Here is a 15,900-nt window from a genome sequence, read left to right as displayed (position 1 = left end):
GAATGCTTTTAACACATAGCATGATGAAGCCAGGTGTCCAAAGAGGAATTCCACCTATTTCAGGGTAGTCGTTCCTCCAGAGTCACTGCTTTGCTTTGCAGTGACTGGTGCTATTTCAAAGCAGGTAGCCCCTGCGAGAATTTCCTTCTGTTCCTGCATGCTTTTGGTAATACAGAGAGTGTTCAGCTGTAGCTTCACAGCTCGTTCCATGTGTCCGAATGGACACAAAGCCGTTGCATTTCATCCGTGTGCATTTTGAACCTGACTGTGCGTCTGCTAGGTGTCATAGAGTGCGCTTGGTTTCAGGACCTTGTCTGAAAAACGTGGCTGGAGAAGAACAGTAAAGGTGGGCTTGCATCAATTGAGTATGTGTTTTTGTGGAGGAAAGAGGGTTTTGCCAGGGTGAGTTACAAAGACGCCCCTCAAAGAAAGTGCCAGGCTAGGAGACTTGTCCTGGCCTGACTGCATTGCAAAGGCGTTTGCGTTTTCACCGGCGGATTCTTTTTAAGTTTGTCACAGAGAAGGCAGAAGCTGGTTTTTAGGAGCAGAGTTCCAATAAATCACTGCTTTGAACATTCAAGGAAAACAGATGCTGGAGGTTCGAGAGGTCTGCAGGGGGGCTCAGTTTAGCACTGGTGTAAGCAGGAGTCATTTGTGGATTCCCTGAAGATGTTCAATGTGTAGCCTATAGAATTTCTTTCGCTGGCTTTAGAAATACTGTTGACTGGTAGGCAAATGTGGAAAAAGATTGTTTCTCCCTTTGTGCCTAGCCCTTTGATTGTTACGATCCCTTGGAAGTTTTTAAATCTCTTTCTGGACTGTAGTCTCTCCAGTTATCCATAATGTTTTTATAGTGACTGATTTGGCCCTGTCTAGGGTAAAAGCAACACGGGAATCTTGTTTCTCTTCTCCCTAGCCACTGCTGAACTTGAAGCTGGATCTGCTGGAGCTTCTCCCGTGGTATTTTCTGATGGATCTTCAAAAAGTATCCACGTTGACCAGGATCCCCTTTGCAGGGCAGTACAGGAGTACCGTGATGTTTTAACCAAAAATTACCTGATTTGAACAAAATGCTGGGGAAAAAGCTCCGGAAAGGATTTTGTTTACATAGTGCGTCTATAGTTTCTCCTCCCACAGTTCAGATGTGCAAATGTGTTTATTGCAGTCCGAATGTGAATTCTATCAAATGGATGTCAAGCACATTGCACTTGCCTGTTGGCTTATTGATGCATAGGTGTTTTATTTTGCACTCGCCATAAGAAGCACACCTGTTTTTGTCGGACTAGCAGAATGACTCACCTTGATTCTTGAGCTTGACAGGATTGTCAAAATGTTTCTTATCAACGTAGAAGCATTATTTTTTCTCCACTGATGTTCTGTGTTTTAACAAAAGCATTCCCTTTGTTCTGCTTAATCCTTTCACCCTGTGTGTTTTTAATGTTTCCAGTGTTACTTTAATGCTTAGGACATCATTTGATGTGATTTGAGCCTGCTGCTTCAGTCCAGATGCCGTGACTGCTTCTGCCGATAAAGTGAAATCTTTACCAGTGGTCATGCTGGAGGACGGGGCACTTCACATTGCTGTCACCTTATGCGCCTTAGGTTTAACATTACTGTGAGTGTGTAGCAGTGCCAAGAGAGTTACGTGGTGGGTTTGGTATGTTTGTTTTGGATCACAGGACCACGGAACGGGTGAGGTTGGAAGGGACCTCTGGAGGTCATCCGTTCTAGCTCCCCTGCTCAGGGAAGGCCGCCCAGAGCTGGTTGCCCAGGACCATGCTGGCTTTTGAGTATCTCCCAGGATGGAGCCTCCATGGGCAGCCTGTGCCAGTGCCCAGTCACCCTGATCGGAAAGAGGCATTTCCTGACGTTCAGCCCCAGCCCTCTGTGTTTCCGTTTGTGCCCGTGGCCCCTCACGGTATTCATCTTGGGGTTTGTGTTAAAGGCCGCTGCAGCTGTAGACATTCCCAGTTACTACATCAGCAGCTGCGCTGTACCTGAAACACTTCATGTGCGGGAAAAATGAATGTTAAAATACTAACTTCCAGTCTCCTCAGTACTTTCCAAACCTTGTATGATAGGGCAGCCAATCTTTTTGTTGCTGCTAGCAGCTGATGATGTGGTGGCTGTAGCCCAGATGGTAGCCAGTGTTCTGGGACATTTGTGTCAATAAAAGAAGCAGGTTTACTTATTTCAGGGAGTTACCTGTTACTGAAGATCTGCGTTGTCATTTCCTGTCCACAGAAGTCAGTAGTGATCAGAAGATGATAGAACAAAGTCCCAGTTCTGGGAAAGGAAGAATGGTTGTTCCGAGATCAATTAAGACTGGAAAAAATTGGGGGTTTTACCCACTAATTCAAGGACTTGGGTTAACAGGCAGTGAGGAAAGCAATGAATGTTGCTGTGACGCTGTTCCTTTTTATATGAATACATATTTGTGAAGTTAATGCACTGTATTTAATTCAGATATTCTGTTTCAACTTGAAATTTAATAAACTTTGTCATCTAGTATATGTCTTTGTTTTATCGTTCCCCTTCTTGACATTGCTTTCTACCCCTTTCCCTAACCGTACAGCTCTCCAGAGCGCTCTGCTCCTTTCAGCTCTGTTCGCCGCTGCACCTTCAGCCTGTCCTGGAGGCCAGGCAAAAGGCCAGCATGCTGTATGTTGTGGTATTGCTCATGATCAGTTCCCAGACTTTTCCTGTATTTTAGAGCAATCCTCCTTGTGGTTTGGGCAGAAGGTAGCAGGTGGGCTTCTGCTGGCTGGGAAATCCCACAGGTTTTGATCCCGTGGGGAGCCAGCCAATTTGTAGCTGCAAAGGGAAAAGGCATAACAAAACTTCTCCAGCCTGCACCAGAGTGGTCAAAGAGAAGTTCAGCTTTTGCCGCTTTCTAGTGTGTCTCCACAGAGGAAGCAGGGACAGAACATGTTGACGTTCACGTTGTGTTGTCAGTCACTGTGATAAACTCAGACGTGACCTGTGCTCAAGTTTCTTCACCGCTCTCTGCTGCCAGCTCTTAGTGAGAGGGGAGAGCTCTTGGCTGGTGGAGCAGCAGAACAGAAATTCGGTGTTGGCATCTGCCATAACCGGCATTGGTAGCAGTTATGATGAGGCGTGAGGGCGGTACAGAGAAGGCCAGGCAATTCCTGCGCTCGAAAGTCCGTCCCCGGTGTCACTGTGGGGACACTCCTGATGAAGCAGGAGAGGGCATGGCACTTAGGGGAGGCTCTGAGGCCTGGAAGACAGGGAATGTCTGTCCCATCTTCAAGAAGGGCAAGCCCGAGGAGCTGGGAACTGCAGCCTCACCGTGCTGCCTGGGAAGGTGGCGGAGCACGTACTCTGGAAGCCGTTTCCGAAGACTGGGGACAAGAAGTTGGTAGGGAGGAGTCAGCATGGGTTTGCACAGGGTGAAATCATGCCGCACTAACCTGGTACCTTTCTAGCGATGTGTGAGTAACTGAGTGGACAGAGGAAGAGCAGTGCGTGCTGCTTACCTTGGCTTTAGCAAGGCTTTCTCTGGCTTGTGCCCTAACAGTCAAGTTCAGGTTCAGGAGCTTCCTGATCTCTTTCCAAAGGAGAAAGCAAGCGTGTTTCTTGATTTCTTTGCTCAGGTACATTAGAAACCCTTTGGGGTCAGTAGCTCCAAGCAGGTTGCAGATCTTTGCAATCAGTTGTATGGAATAAACAATCCTGTTCCAGAAAATCTTATTATGCCAGTTGCTTTTTCCTCATGAGCAAATGTGTCAGGAGTTTCCCAGGTTTTGCTGTCTTGAAAATACCATGTTGAATGGTGGCTACAAAACACGAGTTTTTCAGTTTCTCAGTGGCAGAGTAGTGGTTGAGTAGTGCTGCTGCAGCACTAGTATGTCTTCCCAGTGAGTCCTGACTTCTGAAACATCCAGGCGTTTGCTTATAATTCATTGCTGATCGCTGCCACTCTGTTCCGCTGATGCTCTGCAGAGGGAACCTAACTCTGGTATCTATCCTGTAAGCATGCTGACCACCTGTGTCCTGTTTTCATCCTGCCTTTACCTCAGAGGTACCCCTCGCCACACTTCCCTGGATATAGAGATAAAGCACTTGTGGCTAAAAACAAAGAAGCTGCACGTTCTGTGTGCCTAGAAAAGCCAGTGGTGAATGCTGCTTTACTGCTGGCTCCCAGCGAGAAGCGGAGGTTACCGGCTGCTGGGCAAACCAGCGTTAACATCGAGCACAGCAGCAAGGGAAAGCCCAGTCCAGTCATTCACTGCAGTGATGACGTGTCTGTTCCTGGTTGCCAGTGAAAAACCTGCTCTCAAATGTGGGTGGCTGCTCCTTGCTGCTTGTTGGAAACAGCCCCAGCTACCCTGCAAGTGGTGCGGTGTCGTGGTTTAACCCCGGCTGGTAACCCAGTGCCACGCAGCCGCTCGCTCGCTCCCCCCTCAGCCAGAGGGATGGGGAGAGCTGGAAAGGAACGCAAAACTCAAAGGCTGAGGTAAGAACAATTTAGTAATTGAAACAGAATAAAAATGGAAGGATAGCAAGAACAATGACAGTAATAGTTATAATGAAAAGGGAGAGGGAAAGGAAGAAAGGAGCACGTGGTGCACAACGCAACTGCTGGCCGCCCACCGGCTGATGCCCAGCCAGTCCCCAGGCAACAAGCCCCCTGCCCAGCCAGCCCCCAGGCACACAGAGAGCAGGCGTGCCGTCCCATGGCACGGAATACCTCTTCGGTTGGTTCGGGTCAGCGGACCTGGCAGTCTCCCCTCCCCAGCCCTTGCGCCCCTCCAGCCTTTTTGCTAACGAGGCCTGAGGAACTGCAGTGCCTCACATCAAAGCCAAAAGACAGCACTGCGCTAGCCCCTAAGAAGATAACTAACGCCATCCCAGCTGAAACCAGGACGTGCTGCTAACACATCTGGCAATACCCGAGCTCACCATGCTGAAGCAGAGCTGTATCCTGTTCTATAAAGCAGGGAACTGATCTTCTGTGCAGGTGTCTGTCTTGCATAATTTCTGTCTAAGCGTCTGGACCAGTTACCTAGCGTCGTAGTACCTGGCCACGCACTATTCGCACACAGCGAGTGCATGCTGAGGGTTGGTTGTTTTGCTTTTTTTTCATTTTGTCTGTACAATGCTGCAGGAGCGGGCTGGAAGCTAGGACCATGCGCGGCAATCGGTTAGCTGAGGGGAATGTGCTCGAGCTTGTCTAGACAGCAATTAACATGATGAGGCATGTTTGCAGAGCACAGGGGAGTGGGAGACGGATGGCGCCAAGGAAAGGTAACACCTTGCTGTTAATTGCTGGTAGTTAACCACCAATCAGGGATTGCCTAGTATGCAAGGCTTAGCTTCAGGAACCAATCTGTTTCAAACGCGCAGCTTCTGAAAGTGCATAGAAACTCGTGCTTCTGTACAATAAATTGACATTTGCTTGCATCAAGCTGCGTCCCGTCTCTTCATTCGCCGCACAATGCAAACAGTGCAGGCAAATTGCATGTGACCAAGGGAATTTCAGCTTTTTCCTGCACCCCACTGCCAGTGTTCCTTGCACTCTGGAGCAAGGAGTTCAGACAAAGGATGCCTTTCTTAAGCAAGGCAGAAATGTATGAGACTTTGAACAAACAGCATGCCAAGAGATGTTTCCCACTACCAAACCACATCTCTTCAACTATGCCTATTAGTGGAGCTTCTTCTCTAACATGAGCTTTGGTTTCTTTCCTATCCATCACACCTTCAGCTCCAGACCACAGTGTCAGGCATTCTACTGCTAAATCCAGCAGGCTGTTGAGGATGTGACAGTGCAGAAACATGTATAGCTCTATATACGAAGATACGTGCCTGTAGCTGTGTCTGCAGACGGAGATACCTAGCTAGATACAGGTACACACAGCGTGGATCTCTCTAGCAGCCTACTGGATTTGGCAAGCCCCTTCCTCTGAGTCCTTCATTTGGGTTCCCGCCCAGCCTTGGGCCTCTCTGCTCCCCTGAGCTGGTGCAGATGGGCCTCTGAAGAGCTGGCAGCTCCTCTGATGGGCCTGGGTCAGCTGGAGCAGGGTATTACTCCGTGTCCCACCCCACCTGCACCACGGTCTCCCTGTCTCTTTTGTGAAGGCAAGCAGAACAGCTTTTCTCACGTAACCCAAGACTTAACTCCTCAGTGCCTCAACACCTTCCAGCATTCATGTGGGTCAGATTTCTCACACTGTGTCACTTGTACCCGTTATTTACCGATAAACCCCCAAGAAATTGGCAAGACGACCTTTGGCTGTCCCAATCTCTCCTCATACCAGTGTCTGTTAACTTAACATTGCTGTTGGCTAACTGATTTCTTTTCACTTCTAAAACAGGTTAACATCACAGAAGGCTTAAAGAAATAGCAGTGTGAAAGACAACTTCTTAATCTGCTTATAATTATAACGTCTTTGCATGCCTTTTCCTAGCACAGCTAGTTTGAGAAGACTATGGAAACCACCATCAAACAGAGCTCCTCTACATGACAGCCAGCAGCATGGCAGCACAAGGTGCAGGTGCGGGGAGGTATCAGGGTACCTAGAGAAGGCCCCTAGGACAAGGGGTGGACAACCAGTTTTTCAGCTTTTACTGTACCATCGGTTTGATTTATGCCTCCTCTCGCCCGCTGGTTACATATTGCCAGTAGCAGATGGTGTTGGCTCTTTGCACCTGCAAATGAAGTTGATTTTATAATTGTATTTCTTGACACAGTCAACCTTGAATTTGCAAATTGCTTTTCATTGATAGTACCGCCTTTCCCCAAGCATAAGCGCTACTTTAACTGAGGCTACTGTGATAGCTGATCATTGTACTACCTGTTAACTATGATGAATTATTAATGATTAGTTATTACTATTAATCACTGCTAGAAGCACAACAAGGACAGTGACTGTTAGGAAGACAAGCAGCACAGTCCATGTTTTATTCAGGATAATCTGGACCACACACTAGTTGGGCCTTTTGAGCACAGCTGTGTATCACAAACAACAAGGACAATATTCACTTTTTTTCTTCCTTGCAAATTCTGTTCTATTTGTAGAAACTGAGTACAAGTTCTGCTCCCACCTCACAGGCCCACCCCCAGATGTCTACAGCAATACCTTCATGCAGAATGGAGCTCTAGGCACCTTTATAAACAAACAAGCAAGCAAGCTTCCTTCACATCTATGAACACCCGTGGCATCTACACGAATACTACTGCCAGTCACCTTCTTGCTGGTGAAGTGCCAATTGGCCATAGCCTTAGAGAAAGTTCACTTTGAACCTCCGGCTGTATTATCAAAATCCTGTGCATAAAACTGCGTTCCCTGTTGCAAGAATGAATAGACAGTTATTACCCAGCTCAAATGCTCCTCTTTAATGGCTCTTCATGAAACAGCATCATGCTTACCTATTTCTGGAGCATCAAGGCAAAAATAACCCTGTCCAAAGCTAACAGTCCTTTCACAGCAACTAGGTAGCCACAGTAGAAATTATTTACCAAGGAATCCTAAATCACACAGGCCCATTCCAGCTCCCTTTTCCACATAATTCTTCAGACCAATCTAATCAACAATGTGTCTTTGTATTTACTGTTCATAAACTCTAATTGTTTTGTGCTGCCCTCTAATTTTCAGGAGTTGCAGGGCTGCTTCCCAGAAATACATCAATATCTCAGAGAAGCTGGGGTTTAAAACCTGGTTTGTTTCTTGGCATCCACAATGGCGCTGAGCTTTCTCCCATCAAGAAAAGGACATACTTGGGGGATTTTTTGACTCATCTATTTTGGGGCAAGGAAGAAATTACTTTGAACATGGGCTGAATTTAATCTTCGCCTTATAAATGACTGGCTGTATTACATTCCAGCTTCATCCCTGCAACAAAATCCTGCACCTGTATTTTGCCATCTGTCATAGGAGGGGCCCGAGCCACTGTGAGAAAGACCAGCTTTCATTTTGGACATGGAAGACAAGATGTGTAGATGTTACGGGCATACAGACAGGAGCAAACAAGAGAAAAGTAGGTACCAGAAGTGCAGGGGTAAAACGATGGATCACTGGCTTTTGCAATTTACCTAAACGTCCTTATGTCTAGGTTATCTTCACTGGTTAAGCCTTTCTTGGTGCTGTAGTAGAACCTTTGTCATTCTAGAAGTTTTTCACTTTAATAAGTTACTGTGGCTCAGATGGTACATGGAAGAGTGCAGGGAAACTTCAGTGTTTTCATAAATAGCGCTCAGCTGCTTAAAGGCCCGGGGTGATGAAGGGCATTGCCCTGGGTACATCTGTGTGTTGAAGCATGGCATTAGCAGTAGGGTAGCCTGGCAATTCCCTTTCGGCTATGAGCAATTCTACTGGCACGTGCACTTGGCAGAAAAGCAAAGCTGCTGACGTACACAATGTGATTGTAGAGCATCATACACATCTTACAAAAAAAAAAAAAAAAAAGTAAGGTCTCCCAGGTTGAAGTTTGTCTTTCTTACTGCTTTCTACACTGACCGGACTTCTAAAAAATGGTGGAATCAGAAGTTAGATAACACTCAAAATAAAAAGGAAGCTGTCCCCTTCACCCATATAACAATCATCACTTACATTATAACAATAGCTAACTCTACCAAATATTTGAATTCTGTTCCATTTCTCATCAGAGGCACTTTCCACTCAGATCCTGGCAATTTTAATTGAATGCGAGCTGATGACTTTTCGGGGAAGCAACCTTGAAAATCAGAAGCACAGTTCTTCCCAATGCTTCCCCAGTATAGTTACACAGAAGAATCTTAAGCCTTTTCAAAGGCCTCTTTGCACTTGCTAGACATAAGCTGCCCTTACGCCTGACTCTCGTATCCAGGATGAATTAGAACAAGCAGGAGAAGAAACATGGCAAAAAGCAAGGCCGTTTCCGCTCAGCGTTGATGAGCACGCACTTCCATGCATTTTGCACTTGCAGTTTAATCATGGAAATCATTCTGCACACTCCTCCTGCTAATGACCTGATTGTTAGGAGAAAGGTGGGCCCCAGTCCTATTGACTGTTTACATCTTCATGTGCCCTGGTTTTGAAATCTATTTCCACACTAGCTGAGGTTCTACAGTGTTACATTCCCTCTGCAGCATCACACACTTTCAATCAGCATCGGCTCTTTAGCCATAATCGCTTCCTGCCCTGGCTTCTGCTCGGCACTGCAACTTGCTGCAGAACAGAACCCCCCCAAACCTGGTCTGTGTGCATGAAATGGTATAGATGAAGTGGTATTTAAGTGGCAGTTGGCAAGAACTGCTTATATTCATTGGAAATGCTGTGAATGAGTTTGAAATGGTTGTAAATAGGTTTTCACTGTTGCATGTTTTTTCCTGGTCTTCTGCATGCATGTTGTTTTAAATGCAATTTTGACAATCTGTCCCCTGTATCTGAGGGCACTACGTCACCTGCATGTTCCGTCAGTGCAAATACTGCAGATTCTTGCCATATGCCACCTGCAACTCTGGCCACTTCACAGAAACGTCACAGCATTCATCTGCACACAGGTAGGTTTCCATCTGCATCATAAGCAGAGCTGAAGTCTGAAATTATACAAGTGAGAGTTCCGAAAGATTTAAGCGCAAAAATCCAAAGCAAGAACCAACATTTTAAAATAACATTTGATGATAGAAAGCTTCCATATGAAATTCTAGTGCCCTAAAATATTTCTTGGTAGGGAATGTTTTCTCACAATTGCTCAGTATTTCTTGTAATATGAATGACATGCACAATAATTGTATCTGTGTTAGAGAAAACCTCCCTATAATGGGCACTGCTCTAAAACCTAACTTTGTCCACATTCAACAGGTTTGCGTTCTGCTTGCTTCTACTTTTTGTGGATTTCACTACTTCAAATCCAGCTTCTTTCATTTCTCCGCCTGTATAATCTCCGCTTGTTTCTATGCAGAGCACTGTAATCACTGCTGAGAAAATTGACACTAAAGATAAAACTAAAGTACAAAACAAAAAGATGGTGGTGGGACAACCAGGAAAGCTGTTTTGGTGGACAAAACCAGCGTATGCACATGCCCTTGTGCTCCCTTGAGTAATGAACACCTTTTATCAAAAAGTGCAAGTAGCAGACAAGGAGTTCAGCACCGAGTGAAATTTCTTGGCGTTCAGCAGCACCGTGCCTGATGTAAGGCTGAACGGCAGCAGCACGTTGTTCCACTCAAGTTCCAGAGTTTCTGGAACGTTCTGCAAGGCTCCAGGAAGGAAGGTATTACCGCCTGGGTGAGGTCCGGCCCTTAGTGCTAGCAAGTAATTCTTGGCAAAAGTCTGAATGCTATTGTGTTTTCAGCTTTCATTTCCACCTTTGTCAGTGAAGCTTTTATTTTCTTCAGGGACAACATTGCTACTGGAAGAAATGTCAGCATTTCTGCCATAACTAAACACTACTATAAAAAAAAGGCCCCAGAAAAGGTCCCCAAGACAGAATATAGCACACTGGAAGAGGCTGTTAGAACAGGACTTCCAGGACAAATGCCTGGCTCTTTGCTCTCTTCTGTCATATGTTTTTAACCTAAGCCTGGTACAAGTTTTCCCTCCCTCCCTCAAGGCTTGGTCCACACAGATAGCACCTTCTGGCACATCTAGGTTTTGCGGTTTGTCTGTGCATACCCGATATAAGAAGTATGTCTTATTATTTAAGCAACAGGGAAGCAAAGACTGATTTACGTGACACAGCTTTACTGGATCTTTACCGTGACTGAAGAACTCTCTTCCACTTAAAATAAAAACAATCCACAGATTTACTTTTGTGATTCTAATCAAGGAACTGCCGTTTCCCCAGCTAGAAAGCAGAAATAAGGACACAATTAGTAAAAATTAGTAGAGTTGCATGCACAGGTGCCAAAATGCACCACAGACCAAATGTAACTGGCAAGCACAAACCGTCCTGACGTTTCACTGGCGTGACTCACATTCGTAGTTTCCAAGTCTCTTCAATCAAGGCTTCTACCTTCTTCAGAAGTGCCTTCATTGTTGTTGTCTTTTAATTCCTAAAGGAACAACAGCTCATGGCTTGGTGTTTGTCATATTAACTGTGGAATTAATTAAATTCTTTCTTAACAATGCACAGAGAACTCAACCCTGGCATTTAGGATCATTTCTGTATGAATCTGCAGAATAAAATTCTTAGCAGAGCGCAGATTTCTGCAGGAGAGACTGAGAGGTGGAATTATGTTACCACATTTGCTATGGAAGTAGTACAGCAGTGGCCATGAGAAATCATACGAACCACCTGTACTGTATCTTCAGCTCTAGCACAGTGTGTTCAGTGTGTCTCTCAGCTGCTTTACTTATAAAACGGATTGAAGAATAAATGCTCCAGGAACTCAGGATGACAGGCTATAGCTGATAGCAAAGGTTGAGTCATACAGAAATTCTCCACTGTTGGAGTAAGTCCTCAAAACAGAATCCATGTTCTTTCAATCCAAGAGGCCATGCAGTATTTGAAGAACTTTGGTAGCACATACGTGGACATGGAGGCACTTCACATGGACTGCAACTAGGGACGTTGCCCTTGGACCACAGAAGATGGCTCCTGCATTGCTTCATGCACAACAAATGAATGTAACTAATCTTTTTATAAGACAACTCAGTCATTTCACTGGAGGCATCCTTTTCCAGTACTCATCAAGACTCGTCCTTTCACTCCATGATCTCTATTAAACAAACAAAAGGAGGAAGTGACCAGCCTAGGGCAATGCAGGAAACTTAATGGAATATGACAATTACCTCCAATTCAGCATTACTTCTTCTTGTCCTTAGCATCACCTTTCTCTGCCCTACTCATTTTAGTAAAATTGGTTTATTACTCTGCAAGGACTCATTGGATTTTAGGGAACATCGTCTGTTATTGATTGAATCTTTAATCTAGGCTTTTTGCAGGAAAAGACAGTTTCCAAGAGCACTATGGACTATGATGACCCTTTTCCTACCTCAGCAGGGCTCTTCACATATCGCAAGGAACCAGCTCAGTCATCCAGCCACAGTGGGCAGAACCACTGTAAATGCCTTCAAGTCTGAAAAGGGAGTTATTTTTTTTTTGTTGAGGGTACTTTTCCATCAGAAAGCATAAAGCACAGGCTTTTTGTAGACAATACTACTCCTCATCTCCCAGGAGACATTTGCTTTGCTACATCTCTACAATCGGTGGGAATCGGCAGAGATCCTTTGCCCCAGCCAGCTGACACCCACTGACTGGCATTCCCCCACTCAGCACACAATGGTAATCTGTGGTGCTCTTTCTCCATTCCAGTCCTCTTTCGTACCTCCTCAGCACCAGAAATAACTTTTCCTCCCCAAAATTCAGCTCTGCTTCATTTCCTCTATGTTTTACCTTTTCACCACTTTCAACACTTTTGCTACGCTGGCTGCAGTGTCGGTTCACCTGGAGTCAAGATACATCTGCAGCCTTCACACCTGCTGAGCTTCCACCCTAGGCTCTTCCTCCTCCGGGGACTAACATCCTCTAGCTTTCTGGTTTAGTATCACTGATACAAGGCCATCACTCTATGTCCACATTCTGGTTTCAATCCCATTTATTTTTCCTACTTTATTAAAATGAGTCAAAGTAAATTAATGACATAAAAAATATTAACTTTCAGGGATGACCTATTTTTTAGCTGGACTGCACTACAGGTTTGATTCAATGAAAATAGTTTCAGGGTGGTTATAATTCAATAATGCATCAAATACTTTTCCTGAGTGCTTTCTTTCCACCACATACATACAGGGATCTAGCTATCCACTATGGATTAAAAGTTACTGTAAATTCACAAGACTGTAATTTAATTTCATAATTTTTAAAAGCATATTGGGCCCTAGATTAAATTTCAAGATACCCCTTCTGACTGGGTGTAAGAGACTGTGCTGCTGAGACCCACCATCGCCACAGCAGATGTTTTGTCTCAGCATTGCTATGGCAGGAAACGCATGCCATCCCCACAGGGAATGATCTATAATACATTGTTAAGGCAGGAAGATAGCACCACTGGCACAGAAGGGATTTAAGGCAGGAGGGTAACACCACTGCCACCGCAGAGATTGGTCTATACATTGTTAAAGGAGGAAACCGACGGACACCATGGAGCAACGGGGGAGGCTGATCCTGCACAACCAAACCAAACCCTTGTGCATGTGCCCAGACTTGGGGTCAGGGGGGTCAGGGTGCCCAGAGGCCCCTGAGGAATGTTGGGCACGTACACCATTGCCGGGTGGAAGGTGTGGTTAAGCAGAACAGCTTATAGCAACTCCATAAAAAATGGAACCAACTAACATGGGACAGAACGTTCCCCCACCGGACTGGGAAACGAATCAGGCTGTTGGGACGCTGCAGCTCCGGGGTGGTAGCTATTGCCGTGAACTCTTTCTTCCCTTATTTCTTTCCTTCCTTTCTCTCACTTTAGCTCTCGCGCTCTCTCCCTTTGCATTTGCAGATTTATTGTTAGGCAAATAAAGTTCCTTGGCTCTTGACTCTGTGTCTGTCTGTGTGTGTGTGTGTGTGTGTGTGTGTGTGTGTGAGTGCGCATGCGTGTGTGTGTCTGTGTCTCTGTGTGTCTGTGTGTACCTGTGCGTGTGTGTGTGTGTGTGTCTGTGTATCTCTGTGTCTGTCTGTCTGTGTCTGTGTCTGTGTCTGTGTCTGTGTCTGTGTGTGTGTGTGTGTGTGTGTGTGTGTGTGTGTGTGTGAGTGCGCATGCGTGTGTGTCTGTGTCTCTGTGTGTACCTGTGTGTGTGTGTGTGTCTGTGTCTGTGTATCTCTGTGTCTGTCTGTGTCTGTGTCTGTGTCTGTGTCTGTGTGTCTGTGTGTGTGTGTGTGTGTGTGTCTGTGTCTGTGTCTGTGTCTGTGTGTGTGTGTGTGTGTGTCTGTGTCTGTGTCTGTGTCTGTGTGTGTGTGTCTGTGTCTGTGTCTGTGTCTGTGTCTGTGTGTGTGTGCGCCTGAGATGTGCCTTGGTGCGAACTGAGTGCGGAGTCTGGATCCGCGGTTCTGTTTGTCCGTGAGGAAAACAGCCGAAGGACAAAGCGATAGAATTGAACAAGAGATGAGTCTCTAAAGAAGTTTACAAGTGTGACCTCCTGAGAGTGAAGGGCGGCGGCAGGGGTGGGAAGTGGTAAGAGAATTTACAGTGAGGCCCTCTCAGGATGAAATAACCCCTCTTTGGTGAAGTGTGTGCCCACACTTCTACAGATGTTCATGATGTTTCCCCCACTGAAGTATGGGGCGAAGATTTCTATAAACTGGATGACTTTTGGGAACCTATCATGCTCGCCCAGCTGCCTGAGGGTGAGAATGGGCAAAAAATCAGTGGTTCCAACCGCAGAGTATAGTGGATAGGATCACAATATTGCAGAAGGAAGCTAAAGTTAGGCCTGGCAAGGGAAAGATCCATAATTTGTGCAGTTTTAGGGGCAAGTTTGCAGCAGCCATAGAAGATAGGAGCCAAAGATTGTGTCAAGATGATGCCGTGGTAGATTCCTTGAAAATGGCAGTTAAAACACCGCCAGAGCAGTCAGAAAAGACCAAACAGCTATTAGAGCAGGAGAGAAACCAGAATGCTTTGTTAAAAGACACATTAAGAGAAGAATTGTGGAAACAAAGTGACTCGTTTGGGGAGGTGGAGTTGAAGTTAACAGAGAAAGGGATTAGACAAATATATGCCCGGGGGAAAAAGAGGCAGCAGAAAACCCTCCTCACATGTATCCCCTAGTTAAGACTGAGTGTTTATATGAGACAGACAACGACACTTGTGCCCAAATTGTGCCCAAATGGTTATTAAAGAGCCTCCGTTTACAGCAACTGAGTTAGTAAAATTAAGGAAGGATTTTGCAAAGACTCCAAAAGAATCTGAAACAGAGTATGTTTGGAAAGCGTCCTTGTCAGGAGGGGATGGGATTTTGTTGTCAGAGAAGGAAGCAGAAGGATACTGGGGCCCAGGTGTGTTTCTAACTGCTGGCAACCATCAGGCCCCATGGTCATTAACGCAGAGGGCAGCGTATTGGGCCGGGGGAGTGAACCCTCTGGAAGGGGAGACCCCCTAGCCATAACAGGTACGGTGGATCAGCTGGTAGAAAGTGTACAAAAGGCAGCTTGTCTGCAGATGATGTATGACAGGAGGCTTGAATCTCACCAGGGCTCCCCCATGACGATGCCTGTGGACCCAGAAGGGATGACTCTTCTAATTCGAGGACTTCCTGATTCTTTAAAACCCATTGGGATCCAGCTACGGGGGAAAATACAAAATACCCCCATATCAGGCAGAGTTATGTGAGGGGAAATTGCTCAAGAGCTAATTAACTTTGGGACAAAATACGGTCCCATTGGTGGATCCTGGCAAAGACCTGAAATGAGAGCCGCAGAACTGCGGGAAAAGCTGAGGGACGCTTAGCACAGGCTCAGGGAAGTCAGAATTCTAAATCGGTCCGATGTACTGATCCTAGGGGAGGGAGACCCCTGAGCCGACAGGAATGGTGGCAGCTGGGGCTCCAGAGAGGTATTCACTGGGATCTAATGGATGGGCTCCCGACCCAGAAACTGGAGAAATCTGTACAGACATGGTCAGGGCACAAAGTTAGTTTCAAGCCAACCCCTAGTGCCCCACCATCAATAGGCATCGGGGAAAAAGCTGATGAAGTGAAGAAACTATCCTCCATCCCCCGAAGGTGGGGGGGGAAGGGAGGGTGAATGTTTATTAGGCAACTCACCTTAAATTTGAGAGGAGATTTAATGATTACAGTGGCCGTTGGAACACAGAAAAAACCAATCTTGACACAGGAGCACAAATCACTGCACTGACGCAGAGTGAGGCAGAGCAATGTGGAATTTTGACTTTGTCTAAAACCCCAATTGTCCTAAATGCTTTAGGGAAAACTCAATCAGTACCTGTGGCCTTGGTAACATTAT

The 15,900-nt window shown here is 45.9% G+C and overlaps 1 pseudogene; it reads left to right on the top strand.

Moving 5' to 3' along the window:
- Positions 1 to 2,513, top strand: part of LOC129783322 (ankyrin repeat domain-containing protein 26-like) — a 52,804-nt pseudogene extending 50,291 nt beyond the window's left edge.
- The last annotated feature ends 13,387 nt before the right edge of the window (positions 2,514 to 15,900 follow it).

Source organism: Falco peregrinus, unplaced genomic scaffold, assembly GCF_023634155.1.
Source record: "Falco peregrinus isolate bFalPer1 unplaced genomic scaffold, bFalPer1.pri scaffold_29, whole genome shotgun sequence".
Classification (NCBI taxonomy): domain Eukaryota; kingdom Metazoa; phylum Chordata; class Aves; order Falconiformes; family Falconidae; genus Falco; species Falco peregrinus.
This window is presented reverse-complemented; position numbering and strand designations above follow the sequence as displayed.